This window comes from Phyllostomus hastatus, unplaced genomic scaffold, assembly GCF_019186645.2.
Source record: "Phyllostomus hastatus isolate PE091 unplaced genomic scaffold, TTU_PhHast_1.1 phas_scaffold_78, whole genome shotgun sequence".
NCBI classification, from domain to species: Eukaryota; Metazoa; Chordata; class Mammalia; order Chiroptera; family Phyllostomidae; genus Phyllostomus; species Phyllostomus hastatus.
Genome location: NW_025334041.1, coordinates 69,160,393 through 69,177,022, shown reverse-complemented (window position 1 = coordinate 69,177,022; position 16,630 = coordinate 69,160,393).

Genomic DNA, 16,630 nt, shown 5'->3' with positions numbered 1-16,630 from the left:
TTGGGGTCACGGGAAACGTAGTTCAGCTCACAACCACACGGGGGCGCTCTTTAACTGGGAGACAGAGGGCGCTCAGGACCCTGTCCCTCCCAACTGCCACTGCTTTTCCTCCTGCCGCCTGCTGCTGCCACCTCCACCGCTCCCTATCAGGGCACCCGGAGCAGAGCTTTCCAGGTGCCCACCCACCACCGCCAGGGCGCCTGACTCAGGCTAGACCTCCAGCCTGGTCACTCTCAGCAACTTTTTTCCATGTCTGTGTGGGACAAGGGAGGGGAAGGGGTTACAGAAGCAGCAATGCCTCTCCTCTTCCTCCGAACAGTTTACTGTGATTGCGGAGGGGGATCACTGAGGCTCTGCTCTTTGGAGGTCTTCCTCCAGGGCACTGATTCTGGCTTCCAAGGCTGCTTCTCTTCCTTGGAGTTCATGTAACTTTGCTGCATCACGAAGTGCAGTCTCCGTCTCAGCTTGCAAAGCTGAAAGAAACACCCAGATCACGGCCCCCATGCCCCCCACGCCCCCCACAGCCCCGGAGCGCGTGGCTTTTCTAGGGTCTCCCTCCTCTACCACCCACAGGGCCTTTTTTACCATGTCGGGTGTGCCACCAACATCAGGCCAATTCTGGCGGGAAGCCCACGCTGCCGGGAGACTCACCACCAGATACCACATACTGGTCACCATCCACCCTTCCTGAGCCCCCTCCAAGGGGGCCATGGCTCCTCCACAGCCATACTGTACTGCGACGAATCCTACTCACCACACCAATTGTGTTGCAGCCTTTCAAGGCCCAGCAGATTCACTTGGGATTCAGGTGGACAAAAGAAAATTCTCAGAGCCATGTGAAAGCCTGGCATACCTTTATTCAAGGGTGGGGCGATCCATGCCCACTGCAAGCCACCTGTCGCGCAGGCAGGCAGTCCCAACTCCCTTATATACTAAATGCACACAAAGCTGGCAGGATGCCAAGGGATTGTATAACACAGTGTGATTCTGCCCGTACAGGCCCATTCTCAAGGTTATGGGAAAACTGCTTCTCTTAGTTGCCCAGACACCTGGGTGAGGGAGCCTGACTGACTCCATTCGCCCTGTAGTGTCTCATTTGCTTCATTTGCTACATTACCACAGATTCCACTCCATCCTCTGTGCCCCTCGTGATCTCTGGATATGCAGTCGATCAGGGATTAAGTGCCCCCTCCCTGAGGAGGTCTGGGCCGATGGTGCTTCATTTTGTGCCCACTTGGTGCCTGACAGCTCCCTGTCCCTTCCCTCGGGATCCTTCATGTCCACCCGGCTGCTTTGTGCCCCGTTCTTCCTGTTTTTCCTTGATGGTAAAAGAAGAAAGCATCCACGGGAGGTAGAATTTTTCAGCTTCTCATATGCTGGCTTATTCAGCTGAGTACTGGTACTTCAAGAGAGGTAGTTTGACTTTAGAATTTGGGCACAGTCTGACAGTGTTTTGGATCCTTTGCCTGTGATGTGTCGCCTCTCCCATCCTCAGCCTCCAAGCTTGTGAGCTGTGCTCTTTGCTCCCGGTTTTGGTCTTGTGTTGTTTGACCTATTGTGTTATCACTGGACCCTCTCTTTAAAATTCCTGTCTTTCAGTTTTGGAGAATTTCCTGAAATCACTATCTTTTCCCTCTTCTCTCTTTTGGCCCTTCTGTTACTCAGATGTTCAGACGAGATCAGGTATGTTCAGGGTGGTATGGCCATATAGATCAGATGTTCAATCACTTGAACTTGGCCTCTCATTTTCTTATGTCTTTTTTCTGTTGATTTTCATCCATCTGTCTTCTTGCTCTACTTTCTTTATCTTTATCTTTCAACCCTGATATTGAATTTTTAATTTCTTCTTCTTTGTTTTCATTACCCACGAATGCGGCTTTCTGAATGTTCCCTGTTCATGGTAACTGTTCTTGTTTTATGGGTGCCATATCTTTCCCCTCTAAGCATGTTTGTGATTTTTTAAAATATATTTTATTGATTATGCTATTACAGTTGTCCCATTTCCCCCCTTCACTCCCCTCCATCCTGTACCCCCTCTCCCACCCACGTTCCCCTCTTTAGTTCATGTCCATGTGTCATACTTATGAGTTCTTTAGCTTCTACATTTCCCGTACTATTCTTGCCCTCCCCCTATCTATTTTCAACTTACATTCTATGCTACTTATTCTCTACACCTTTTCCCCCTCTCTCCTCCTCCCACCTCCCTGCTGCTAGCCCTCCATGTGCCCTCCATTTCTGTGGTTCTGTTTCTCTTCTAGTTGTTTACTTAGTTTCTTTTGGTTTTGCTTTAGGTGGGGTTGTTAATAATTGTGAGTTTGCTGTCCTTTTACTATACATGTCTTTTCTTTATCTTCTTTTCTTAGATAAGTCCCTTTAGCATTTCATGAAATAAGGGCTTGGTGATGATGAACTCCTTTAACTTGACCTTATCAGCAAAGCACTTTATCTTCCCTTCCATTCTAAATGAGAGCTTTGCTGGATAGAGCAATCTGGGATGTAGGTCCTTGTCTTTCATGACTTGGAATATTTCTTTCCAGCCCCTTCTTGCCTGTAAGGTCTCTTTGGAGAAATCAGCTGACAGTCTGATGGGAACTCCTTTGTAGGTTACTGTCCCCTTATCTCTTGCTGCTTCTAGGATTCTCTCCTTCATCTTTACCTTGGCTAATGTAATTATGATGTGCCTTGGTGTGTTTCTTCTTGGGTCCAACTTCTTTGGGGCTCTCTGAGCTTCTTGGATTTCTTGGAAGACTGTTCCCTTTGCCAGATTGGGGAAGTTCTCCTTTATTATTTGTTCAAATACGTGCTCAATTTGTTGCTTTTCCCCTTCCCATTTTGGTACCCCTATAATTCGGATGTTGGAACGTTTAAAGGTGTCCTGGATGCTCTTAAGCTTTTTTCGATTTTTTGAATTCTTATTTCATCATGCTTTCCTGCTTGGTTGATTCTATCTTCCTTCTGGTCCACTGTATTGTTTTGAGACTCAGATTCCTTCCTTTCACTATTGGCTCTCTTCTGCGTATCTTCCTGCATCTCTTTTATGGTAACCTGCATCCTATCATCTAAATTGCGCCCAAAATCAACCAGTTCTGTGAGCTTTCTGATCACCAGTGTTTTGAACTGTGTATCTGATAGATTGGCTATTTCTTGGTCGCTCAATAGGATGAGTCCTGGGGGACTGATCTGTTCTGTTGGAAACATGTCTTATGTCTTTCCCTGTCTCTCCTTTTCCGGTCTGGTCGCTCTTGTTACAGTGGGGGGCAGAACCTTAGGTGTTCACTGGGGCTGAGCACCCCAGTCGCTAGATTGTGACGTTATATGTGGGGGCGGGGGTGGGACGGGGACGGGAGGGAACAATGGCAGTAGTTCCGTTCTCCTGGGCTCAGACCCTTCTCTGGGATCCTGGGCTGCGAGCTCTGCCCTGGTCCACAATCGCCACCTTACTGGGTCCGCCAGCCGCAGCTTGCATACTCAGGGATCACCACTGTGTTCCTGCGCCCTGGATGGCTGTCGTGCCGATTTTGCTCCAAATTTTCCCCGACCTCTGTGCGCCGCCAACCCGCGCCAGCCCCACGCCCGCCCAGCCTGTTGTCTCCTACCAGTCTGGGTGTACGGGTCTACTTCAACTTCTTGGCTGTCCGACTTCCATTCAGATAAATGCTCTATCAGTTCTGAGTGTTATTCTATCTGTAAATTATTTTTGTTCTAATCTTGGTTGTGCGAGGAGGTATGGTGTGCCCACCTATTCCTCCATCTTGCCGGAAGTCCAATTCGTGATTTTTGTTAAAGTGTTCTTTTTCCTGCATAACTTGTTTCATCCAAGGTGCTTTTTTATATTAGGTTCCTCTCCTGCTTAATGGAGGCTTTCCTGGTTGCCTAAAGGCTATTGGCTGTTGGTTCATATTAAGAAACTCACACTGGGGACTCTCAGCATGGACGTGTTGGTGGCTGGCTGTGAACTTCACTCATTGCAGGGTGGGCTGGCAGTGTATTCCACAGACCTTCTCTGATTCTTATTCTGGCCCTTCTCTTCACTCTACTTGGTGTCCCACTTATCCTGAGCCTTTTGGGATTTCTGTTGTGTAAATGGATTGGCTCTCACTCCCAATATTGGCTAGGAATTCAGTTCTTTTTTTCTTCTAAGCTATTTGCCATTTTGTGCACTGCTTCCCAGTTTCCAAAACATTTTCCTGTTCTTCCTCTCCGTGATCCTGTGGGGTTTGCCTTAAGTTCTGCTTCCTCTGCTGTTGTTGAAGTGGGGTTGCAAGAAGGAGCAAAATAAACCTGTGTTTTCAACCTGACATCTTCACCTGGGTCTGTTTTTGTTTTCTTCATACAGTTTATTCCCCCAATTCCACTGATGTGTAATCAAAGCACAGATAACTGCATATATTTAAGATGAACAATCTTTTATTCAATTTTTTAAAAAAGATTTTATTTATTTGTTTATTTATTTTTTACAGAGAAGGGAAGGGAGAGAGAAAGAGAGGGAGAGAAACATTGACGTGAGAGAGAGACATCAGTCGGTTGCCTCTCATACGCACCCCAACTGAGGACCAAACCCGCAACCCAGGCACGTGCCCTGACCGAGAATCAAACCTTTCACTTTGTGGGATGACACCCAAGCAACTGACCCACACTGGTTAGGGCAACATTCTATTAAGTTTTGTTATGTGTATACACACCTGGACATCATCGGCATCACAGTTATGATAATGAATATTTCATCACCCACAGAAGTTTCCTTGAACCCCCTTGCCATTCTCTCCCAGCCCGGCCTCCAGGCAACCGGTGATCTACCTTCTGTCTCCATAAAATAGTCTACACTTTCTGGGATCTTATATAAATGAAGTTATACAGCATATGCTAATTTTTTCTTTTATAAATTTTCATTTATTGATTTACTTTAGACAGGAAGGGGGAGATGGAGAGAGAGGAGGGGGGACAGAGAGAGAAACTTTGATTTGTTGTTCCACTTATTTATGCATTCATTGGTTGGCTCTTGTAGGCACCCTGACCAGGGGTCAAATCCACAGCCCTGGCCTACCAGGATGACACTCTAACCATCTCAACTACCCAGCCAGGTCTACACTAATTTTTTCCTGTGGCTTTTTTTCGTCCAACCCAATGATTCTGGGATTTGTTCATGTTGCATTATTGGCAGTTCACTCCTTTGCGTTGCTAAGTATTGTCCCACCAAGTGGGTGCCCTGCCGCTTGTTCGCTCACTGTTGGGGGTGTGTGCATTGTTTCCAGATTTGTCTGTTGCAGGGGGACCTGCTGTACTCATCAATACACCAGTCTCTGTGTGAATATGGCTTTTTTAGGTAAATACCTTCAAGTGGAATGGGTGAGTCATGTGGTAGGTGTAGGTTTAAACGTTTTTCAGTAACCACCAAAATTGTTTTTCAAAGTGGTTGTCTTATATTTCCACTAAGCAGTGTGTGAGAGTTCAGGTTGCTCCATCTTGTGGCCCGAACTTGTTATGACCAGTCTTCTCATTCTGCCTTGATGCATTTTCCTAATGACTAATGATGTTTAGCATTTTTATGTGCTTCTTGGCATTCATAAATCTTCTGTGAGGTGTCATGTTAAATCTTTTGCTCATTTTTACTGGGTTGTTTATCTTATTAGAGTGCAAGGGTTTTTATAGCATAAGAGCTTTATTTTTTCTCCCTTAAAAAATGAGTTGCAATTCACATAGCATAAAATCCACCCTTTTAAAGACTACAACTCAGTGGTTTTTAGAATATTCACAAAGTGGTACAACCATCACCACTATCAAATTCCAAACCTTTTTATCTCCCCTTCCCCCCTGCAAGTAACTCCCAGAACCAACAGCAATCACACCTCCAACCCTCTCCGCCGTCCTTGGCAATCACAAATCTCCTTTCTGTCCCTGTGGAACACTTGCTCTGAATGGAACTAATACAGCCTGTGTTTTGTGCCTGACTGCTTTCTCTGGGCACAGTGTTTTCAAGGCTCATCCATGCCATAGTACGGACCTGTACTGTGTTCCTTTTTATGAGTGAATAACATTTCACTCTATTGATATGCTGTATTTTGTTTAGGCATTCATCAGTTGCCGGTCATTTGGGTTTTTCATGTTTTGGCTATTTTGAACAATGCCGTTTTGAAAATATGTGCACACCTTTTTGTATGAACATATGTTTACAGTTCTCTTGAGTAAATGCCTAGAGTGGGGTTGGCAGGTCAAAGCCCATGTCGAACATTTTAGGAGCCTCCAGACTGTCTGTCTCCACAGCGGCTGGGCCATCGCACATGCTGCCAGCAGCTTATGAGGGCTCCATTTCCGCTCATCTAAACCAGCACTTATTATTGTTCTTCTTCTGTTCTGGCCACCAAGTGGGGCTGAAGTGGCATCACAGTGCAGCTTAGACTTGCATTTCCCTGACGACTAATGATGCTGTGCAGCTTTGCATGTGCTTGTTGGTCACTGGTGCATCTTGGTGTGATATCTGCTCAAAACCTTTGTTTTTTATTGGGTTATCTGTCACTGCATTGTGGAGTTGTATATTTATATATTTTAGATGCAAGTCCTTTGTCTGATATATGTGTTGGGGATATTTTCTCCCTGACTATGATTGGCTTTTTTTTTATTGTATTTTTCAAACACACAAGTTTATTAATTTTGATAAAGTTAAATTTATCAATTTTTTCTTTTATGTTTTGTGTTTTTGTGTTCTATCTAAGAAACATTTGCCTAACTCAAAGACACAAAGACTGTCCCCCTATGTTTTCTTTTAGCCATTTTATAGTTTTAGGTTTTCCATTTAGGTTTGTGATCTGTTCAGGTTATTTTGGTATATAATGTGAGGTAAGAGTCATGTTTGGCCTTGAAGACATTTCCAATTATTTCTCATTCTATGTTGTTTTATATATATATATATAAATACATAAAATATTTTAAAATATATTTTATTGATTATGCCGTTACAGTTGTCCCATATCCCCCCTTCATACCCCTTCACCCTACACACCCTCTCCCACCCACATTACCCTCCTTTAGTTCATGTCCATGTGTCATACTTATAAGTTCTTTAGCTTCTACATTTCCCATACTATTCTTGCCCTCCCCCTGTCTATCTTCTACCTACCATCTATGCTACTTATTCTCTGTACCTTTTCCCCCTCTCTCCTCCTCCCACTCCCCTGTTGATAACCCTCCATGTGATCTTCATTTCTGTGGTTCTGTTCCTGTTCTAGCTGTTTGCTTAGTTTGCTTTTGTTTTTGTTTTAGGTGTGGTTGTTAATAATGTGAGTTTGCTGTAATTTTACTATACATGTTTTTTATCTTCTTTTTCTTAAGTAAGTCCCTTTAACATTTCATAAAATAAGGGCTTGGTAATGATAAACTCCTTTAACTTGACCGTATCTGGGAAATACTTTATCTGCCCTTCCATTCTAAATGAAAACTTTGCTGGATAGAGCAATATGGGATGGAGGTCCTTGCCTTTCATGACTTGGAATACTTCTTTCCAGGCCCTTCTTGCCTGCAAGATTTCTTTTGAGAAACCAGTTGACAGTCTGATGGGAACTCCTTTGTAGGTAACTATCTCCTTATCTCTTGCTGCTTCTAGGATTCTCTCCTTCATTTTTGCCTTGGCTAATGTAATTGTGACGTGCCTTGGTGTGTTCCTCCTTGGGTCCAAGTTCTTTGGGACTCTGTGAGCTTCCTGGAATTCCTGGAAGTCTATTTCCTTTGCCAGAATGGGGAAGTTCTCCTTTAATATTTGTTCAAATACGTTTTCAATCTGTTGCTCTTTCTCTTCCCCTTCTGGTACCCCTATAATTTGGATGTTGGAACGTTTAAAGATGTCCTGGAGGTTCCTAAGCCTCTCCTCATTTTTTTGAATTCCTATTTCTTCATACTTTTCTGTTTGGTTGTTTCTTTCTTCCTTCTGGTCCACTCCATTGATTTGAGGCCCAGTTTTCTTCCCATCACTATTGATTCCCTATGCATTTTTCTTCATTTCACTTATTGTAGCCTTCATTTTTTCATTTAATTTGTGACCAAATTCAACCAATTCTGTGAGCATCCTGATCAGCAGTGTTTTGAATGGTGCATCTGATAGGTTGGCTATCTCATAGTCACTTAGTTGTATTTTTTCTGGAGCTTTGATCTGTTCTGTCACTTAGGCCACTTTTTTTTTGTCTTGATGGGCCTCTTACATAGTGAGGGGCAGAACTTTAGATGTTCACCAGGGCGGGGCAACCCACGTGGCTGAGTTGTGATGCTGTACTTGGGGGCAGGGTCTGAGATGGAACACTGGTGCTAGCTATGCTCTCTGTTGGATTTCAGTCCCTTCTGCCACTTACCCCAAGCAAACTGGGCCTTTCTGGTGCTGATTCCCATTTGGGTGGGCTTGTGCCTGTTCTAGGACTCTGTGGGTCTCTCCAACAAACTCTCCTGTGAGGCTGGGAGTCTCTCCCTGTGCCCCAACCCTCACAGGTGGTTTCAATCAGTGCCCTGAGGTTCTATTTCCCTGCGATGAGACCCTGGGACCACCGGGTCAGCCAGCCACCTTGCGAGCAGTGCCTCGCTTCACAGTTGCTGCCTTGCTGGGTCTGCTCCTTGCCACCCCGGGCCCGGGGTCTGCCCATTGACGTCTTGCACACCTGGGGTGCCTTGCGTGCTGGATGCCACCACTTTTTGTGCCATGACCCCTCTCTGCCTGGCTGCCCGACTCTGCCCCTCCTACCGGTGTGGATGAATGTGTCTATTTTAACTTGTTGTTTGTCCAACTTCCATACAATTCAATTTTCTGTCAGTTCTGGTTGTTATCTTATTTCTAAATTGTTGCTGTCCTTATTTTGGTTGTGAGAGGAGGCACAGTGTGTCTACCTATGCTTCCATCTTGGCTGGAAGTCTCATAAAATCTTTTAAAAAAAGATAAATATACAGAGACAGTTTGCCAGGATGGAGTGTACCTTTTTGATTCAATACTGCCACCCTGTTTTCTCTACGTCTTCAACACGCGATGTTATAGGACTCTGATTTTCTTCTAGCCTAGATGGTGTAAAGGAATATCTCATAGGGTTTTTAAAAAGATTTGATTTATTTATTTTTAGAGAGGGGAAGGGAGGGAGGAAGAGAGGGAGAGAAACATCAGTATGTGGTTTCCTTTCCAGCACTGCCCACTGGGGACCTGGCCTACAACCCAGGCATGTGCCCTGACTGGGTATAGAACCAGTGACCCGTTGGTTCACAGGCTGGAGCTCAGTCCACTGAGCCACACTAGCCAGGGTGGATATGTGTTTTATTTTTGATTTCTCTAGTTTGCTAGGAAGTTTAAGTATTTCTTCACATATGTTTTAACCATTCATATTTCCCTTATATGAATTATCCACTATGGCTATATCCATTATTGATATTTTTATATAATTCCTCTATTTTATTCTTGATTTGCAAAAATTCTTTGTGTATGTTCAATTAGAATTCCTTAATAGTTTATTTTACTTGTGAATTTAAATATTTTATGTGTGTGTATACATGTACACACACACACATGCAATTGCCATTGTCATTGCCATTGAAAACGTAAACATTTTCTTTCATTCTATCACCCATCTGTTAACTCTGTGGTGCTGTTTATTGAACAAATGTCTTTAATTTTTACATGGTCAAACCCATCATTTTTTTCAGCTATACTCTATAGCTTTTTGTTTGTTTGCTTTTTATTTTTTTTGTAGAGAGTAAAATTTTTATTTAGTCTTCAGGAAAGGAGAGGGGCATGGCGTGGAGAAACAGGTCAGCATTGAGGGGTGGAGCTTTGAGCTTTAATTGGATTATAATTGGATTAAAAAGGTGGAGGGTTTGCTGTTGTGTAGCCCCTGTGGGCTGTAGGAGGTTCCAGTTTGTCCCAATGTTATCTTCTGCTTGTGGCTGTAGGGAGCAGTGGTTTAAGTCTCCTATTCTTGCTTTCCAGTAATTTCCAGTCCTGAGGACGAGCTTCTACCCCAGCACTGACAAAACGTACCCTGATGGATTTATACCACAGCTGACAGGTAGGTTTCCCCTCTCGGTCACTGGTTATGACGGTAGGGGAGAAGGAGGATCAGAATCCTCCCTCTAAACCACACAGACACAAGATCAGGGGATTAGCCCGGGTCGGCTTCCGCTGCCCGCTGCGTCGGAAGTCTCAGGAGGCTGGAGGAGAGGAGGAAATAGAGAATGTCCCCATATGGGCCACCAAAATATTAGGGTGGGTGGTGAAGGGGCTGAAAGAATTGGTGAAAGAATTCACAGAGAAGAAAGTGTAGAGAGGAAGGATTTTATTTGCTCTCCAAGAGAGGAGAGGGGCATGGTGTGGAGAGGTACACCAACTATACTCTGTGCTTTAAAATCTTTACTCCCTCAAGGTAAAATGGATGTCCTCCTTTATGTTCATCTCTTAGTTTCGTGGTTTTGCCTTTTATGTTTAGGTATTCACTCCATTGTGTGTGTGTGTATGTGGGGTCCAACTTTATTTTTTCTATCCTGGTTTACCAGCTCTGCATCTTCTGTAGTATGCACAGCATCTAGGCAGCCAAGGGGCAGAGAGGGCCCCAGGATCAGGGTCCCCTGAGTGGGAGGCAGAAACTGACCCTCTTGGTGGTTTACTCCAGCTGCTGGGGCCAAGAGCTGGATTGAGAAGACATGAGGATTTTTTTTTTTTTCTGTTTGTTTTTTTCCAGCTGTCAGAGTCAGAACAACAAGGAGGGGAGGGAGTTCAGGACTGGGCAGGGGCAGAGTGGTTATGATAGGCCATGAATTGCTGTGGACAGGAGCAAGGGGCTCAGTTCCTGTGGGTAGGTGTTTGAGACACAGGAACATGCTTAAGTTATGATAAATGAAAAAAGGACCAGGTAGGCCAGCATGTGGGCAGTGACACTGGGCCCGAATGTCACAGGAGGGCTTTCCTCCACACCTTCCACCCTTCTTGAGTCAGCGTGGAGTGGGGTAGGCCAGGGTAGACTGAAGGCAGAAGCTCTGAAAACAGTGGCAATCAGAACTAGTCCCAGAGGTGGCCACCCTTTCATATGGGAATGACTGGATTATCCCAAAGGCACAGGCCCTCAGGCCAGATGGGTGAGCCCCCTCACTGTTCAGGAGTTGGGGTGGGTGTGGACAAACTACATGTCTGAAGGCTGAGGAGACACTCAGGGCCAGGATGGTGGTGGGTTGAGGGAAGCAGCAGGATTTAATAGACTTAGATGTGAGAGGGAGGTTGGGGGCAGGGGAGCAGGGCCACAGAGACTGGCTTGTCCCAGTGGGAGCCAAGGTGGAGCTCTCCAGCTGGGCCAGGTGACACAGTGTAGCAGTCCCACATGCCAGCCAGTTGACCTGTCCCAGAGAGTCAGGGCTGGCTCACGGGCCTCCAGCCTAGATAGCTGCATGGCCTCGAGCTATTCTTCTCCAATGAGGCAGAGGAAGAGAGGGAGAGTGGACAATCCCACAGGGCTTTTTAGGTCTCAGCTTGCAAGTGCCGTTTCATTGGCTAGAATGAGTCATATGGCTGTGCCAGCCTATAGGAGGGCAGGGAGGGCCAGACAGGTGGGGTCTGGCCACCAGCAGTCACGTCTACTGCAGTATGTGCAATGCAGTATGTGCAATGCAGTATCCCAGTTGGGACTGGCCTCCTTTGGGGCCTACCCTGGCTTCCAGCAGCCCCTGGCCTTGCCCTGGAGGGCAGGTGTTAATGATGGGGGACTGCAAGGCCCAGGGAGGCCTGAGCTCCTCTGAGGAGCTGTGAGACCAGCTGGCGGGAGGGAAGAGGAGGAGGTGGGTGGGCTTCCTCAGTACTACCAGGGACCCCTGCCAGGCCTTGTGTTCACTCACAGTGCCCCCTTCCTGCCCTTTCTCACTAAGTGCAAGACCAAGGACTCACATCTGGAAGTGACGCCTAAAGTGAGCCAAGGGGTGTTATGGGTGATGCTCCACTGCCTCCCCTTCTCTCCTCTCTTTGCTTCAGTTCCCACAGTGTGGACAGACTTTGGGGATGACTAGGGAAACAACAGTGTGTGATAAACGTGTGCAGGCAAGTATGGTGGATGAGGCTTCTGTCCCCAGGGAGACAGGACTGGTGGTCTCAAGGCCCTCCTGGCTGATCTGTGGTGCCCTTGTCACTGGCTTTCACCAGGGAGGCCACCCCCTTGGATCTTCACTTGGTAGCCAAGGAAAGTGGGGCTTGGGTCACTTAAGGGCCTTGACCACGGTCATGGGCATCTTGTGGGGGACCAGGCTGTTATCTTGGGGTAGACCCTGGCCTGACCCTCATCCTCACTTCTTTCCCTCCACCTTGTTGCCTAAGCTGAGCCTGCCCTTCAGACCATATTTGACAAATTAAGACCAGTCCTTCTGGAGAGTAGAATTGAGTATAAATTCTTTCCAGGCCCCAGGAATTGAAAACAAGAGACCTATACCCTCTAGAATGACCCCGGAAAGGCCATGTGAAAACCCAGGAGACGGGGGTGGGAGCCCAGGGTGGGGCCCCAGGGTGTCAGAGGAGTGGAAACAGGATGTGAGCAGAGAGGGGGCTGTGAGAAATAAGGCGGCTCACAGCAAGGGCAGCCACCTGGCACAGCATGCTCCGGGCCGTGGAAAAAGACCCTGGGCTGCGTGGGAGGTGTCACATCCTGCTCTCCACAGGCCTCCCCCAGCCTGCCTGGCTCCTGGCAGAATCTGATTCCTGGGCGAGTGGTGGGTGACATGTGGTGGGTGAGAGGACAGAAGTACGGCCTTTTGGAGAGATGGGGATTAAATCTTTTTTAAAAATATATTTTATTGATTATGCTATTACAGTTGTCCCATTTCCCCCCTTCTCTCCCCTCCATCCTGTACACCCTCTCCCACCCACATTACCCTCCTTTAGTTCATGTCCATGTGTCATACTTATAAGTTCTTTAGCTTCTACATTTCCCATACTATTCTTACCCTCTCCCTGTCTATTTTCTACCTACCATCTATGCTACTTATTCTCTGTCCCTTTTCCCCCTCTCGCCTCCTCCCACTCCCCTGTGGCTAACCCTCCATGTGATCTCCATTTCTGTGGTTCTGTTCCTCTTCTAGTTGTTTGCTTAGTTTCTTTTGGTTTTACTTTAGGTGTGGTTGTTAATAATTGTGAGTTTGCTGTCATTTTACTATATAATTTTTTTATCTTCTTTTCTTAGATAAGTCCCTTTAACATTTCATAAAATAAGGGCTTGGTGATGATGAACTCCTTTAACTTGACCTTATCTGAGAAGCACTTTATCTGCCTTTCCATTCTAAATGAAAGCTTTGCTGGATAGAGCAATATGGGATATAGGTCCTTGTCTTTCATGACTTGGAATACTTCTTTCTAGCCCCTTCTTGCCTGTAAGGTCTCTTTTGAGAAACCAGTTGACAGTCTGATGGGAACTCCTTTGTAGGTTACTGTCCCCTTATCTCTTGCTGCTTCTAGGATTCTCTCCTTCATCTTTACCTTGGCTAATGTAATTATGATGTGCCTTGGTGTGTTTCTTCTTGGGTCCAAGTTCTTTGGGACTCTCTGAGCTTCCTGGACTTCCTGGAAGTCTCTTTCCTTTGCCAGATTGGGGAAGTTCTCCTTTATTATTTGTTCAAATACGTTTTCAATCTGTTGCTCTTTCTCTTCCCCTTCTGGTACCCCTATAATGTTGGAATGTTTAAAAATGTCCTGGAGGTTCCTAAGCTTCTTCTCATTTTCTTGAATTCTTATTTCTCCATTCTTTCCTGTTTGATTGTTTCTTTCTTCCTTCTGGTCCACTCTAATGTTTTGAGTCCCAGTTTCCTTCCCATCACTATTGGTTCCCTGTGCATTTTCCTTCATTTCTTTTATGGTAACCTGCATTTCTTCATCTAATTTGCAACCAAAATCAACCAATTCTGTGAGCTTCCTGATCAGCAGTGTTTTGAACTGTGTATCTGATAGGTTGGCTATCTCTCGGTCGCTTAAAAGGATGAGTTCTGGGGCATTGATTTGTTCTTCTATTTGAGCCATCTCTCTCTCTTTTGTTTTTTGGTCTGGTTGCTCCTGTTACTGTGAGGGGCGGAGACTTAGGTGTTTGCCAGGGCTGGGCACCCCAGTCACTAGATTGTGACGTTGTATGGGGGGGCGGGGTTGAGAGGGAACAATGGCGGTTGCTCCGTTCTCTGTGGAACCTCAGTCTCTTCTTTGGGATCCTGGGTTGCGCGCTCTGCCCTGATTCACAATTGCTGCCTCACTGGGTCTGCCGGCTGCTGCTCGAGTACTCAAGGTCTACCTGCTGTGATCTTTCTCGCCCCAGATGCCTTATGTGCCCCCAGTTACCTTATGCACCCAATTCTCCCTGTTCTTCGAGAGCCACGACCCCACGCCTGGCTGCTTGTCTGCACCCCTCCTACCAGTCTGGATGAATGGGTATATTTCAACTTCTTGGCTGTCCGATTTCCATTCAGATAAATTTTCTATCAGTTCTGGGTGTTATTCTGCCTCTAAATTGTTGTTGTTCCAATCTTGGTTGTGCATGGAGGTACGGTGCGTCCACCTATGCCTCCATCTTGGCCGGAAGTTCCAGGATTAAATCTTAACAAGGGCTCCCAGCTCCCCAGGGAAAAATGGTACCCAAGGATGAAACCAAAGATGAAGGGAGGAGCAGGGCAAAGAGCTCACTCCTCCATCCAGCCAACATGGATAGAGGGCCCACGGGGCCAGGCTGGGCCCAGAGCAGGGAAAGAGAAACTGCCAAGGACCACTCACTGTTGGAGGCTCTGGTGATGAGGCCTGCGATGGGCGGAGCTGAGCCTGCACCCTGGGAGGCCCCGAGGGAGGCTCTGGATTCAGCCTGAGGATCTGGGAAGCCTTGAAGGATGGGCAGATGAGGATGGGCAAGGGCATCCCAGGTAGTGCCAGGCAACACAAGGTGCCAGTGGGACACCTGGCCTGAGGTATGTGGGTCTGTAACCGGCAAAGACACCGCCATTTGAGCTGCCTGTCACTACCAAATCCAATAAGCAATGACAGTGATTGAATCTTTTATGGGCACTTTATTCAGATGGCCGGCGATCCGAGAAGATGGCAGGTTCATACCCTAACAAACCATCTTCCCCTTTCTTTCCTGGCCAGATCTTTTATAAGGGGGGTGGGGGAGGACAAACAGGTCAGCGAAAGCCTTGAAATTCCAAGGGGGAGAGGTAGTTGCCTGCTTCTTCCCGATACAGATGTCTCCAGGCGGTAATCTCTAGCCAGCACCCCAGAAGGTCTGTCGCTTTTTCTCAGGCACCAGCTGGGCCTTAACTGTAGTTTCTGAAACAAAAAGCTTAACATATGCATTACTTGTTAGATTTATGGCTATTTACTTTAAGCTAAAATTTTCCAAGTCTTAAGCCCCCTATCAGGTCAGCGTGACTAAGGGCCTGTTTTTGCCCACCTGGCCAGAGCCCATCCCCTTGGCCTTCTTGGGACCCACAATCTCCCCTTTGGCATGGCATCTCACCAACATTAACACCTGGCATTTTCCTTCCTTGTCAAAGCAACCCCTCTTGCCCCTGCTCTATACACCACCAGTAAACCTGTAGTGTAGCCCTGACCCCTGCCCCAGCTCTGACTAAATCACCATCAACCTCCGGGGAGTTCTGTGCTTTTCCTTGGCTTGTAACTAGATGTTTTCTCCTAGAGCATTTCCATACATATTTATGTTTGTATATAATCTAGAGCTTTCTCTTTTTTATAGAAATGGTATCACCCTGGCTGGTGTAGCTCAGTGGATTGAGCGCGGGCTGTGAACCAGGCATTGCAGGTTCGATTCCCAGTCAGGGCACATGCCTAGGTTGCAGGTCATGGCCCCTAGCAACTGCACATTGTTGTTTCTCTTTCTCTTTCGCTCTCCCTTCCCTCTCTAAAAAATAAATAAATAAAATCTTAAAAAAATGGTATCATACTCTATGACCTTATTTTGCAACCCACTTTTCACATGGCTTTGGAGCTGGTTCTATATCAGTGTGCATAGATACACTTCATTATTGCTTCATTATTCTTTCATGGATGCTTGGTAAGACTATAAAAATTGTGTATTCCATCTCCCCCAGTACAGACAATGCTGTGCTGAACATCTTTGTGCAATTCTCTCTTTGCAGAGAAATACCCAGATGCAGGGTTATAGGTCAAAGGACATGTGCTTTGGACATTTGGATAGGTCCTCTTAATTGCCCTTTAAAACAAAAAGCACTACCAACACCCTCTGCCACCAAAAGAGCATGAGGTTACTCATTTACCTGTCCCTCCCATACTGACTGTCTGCCAACCGGGTGGGCGAACAGAGTCACCACCTCATTCCAGTGGGTACGACATGGGTTTTGCCGCATGTCTGCTGGACACTTGTAGCTCTTGGCCTGTTGCTGTTCTTTGCCCCATTTCCTCTTGTGTTCTTGACTGTTTCTTATTCATTCTTGGAGTCCCCACATCTTTGCTTGCCTCTCCCACACTCACTCCCCTCCCTCCCGTTGTGTTTTCCCGTGACTGTTCTCTGACATAGTGTAAGTTTATGTCCTTATTGCCTGTTTCTCCTGCCCTTCAAGAATGTAAGAACCAGGAGGGCAGAGACTTTTGTCATGTGTTTATTTTATTGTTTCCAGCACCTAGGACAGTGCCTGA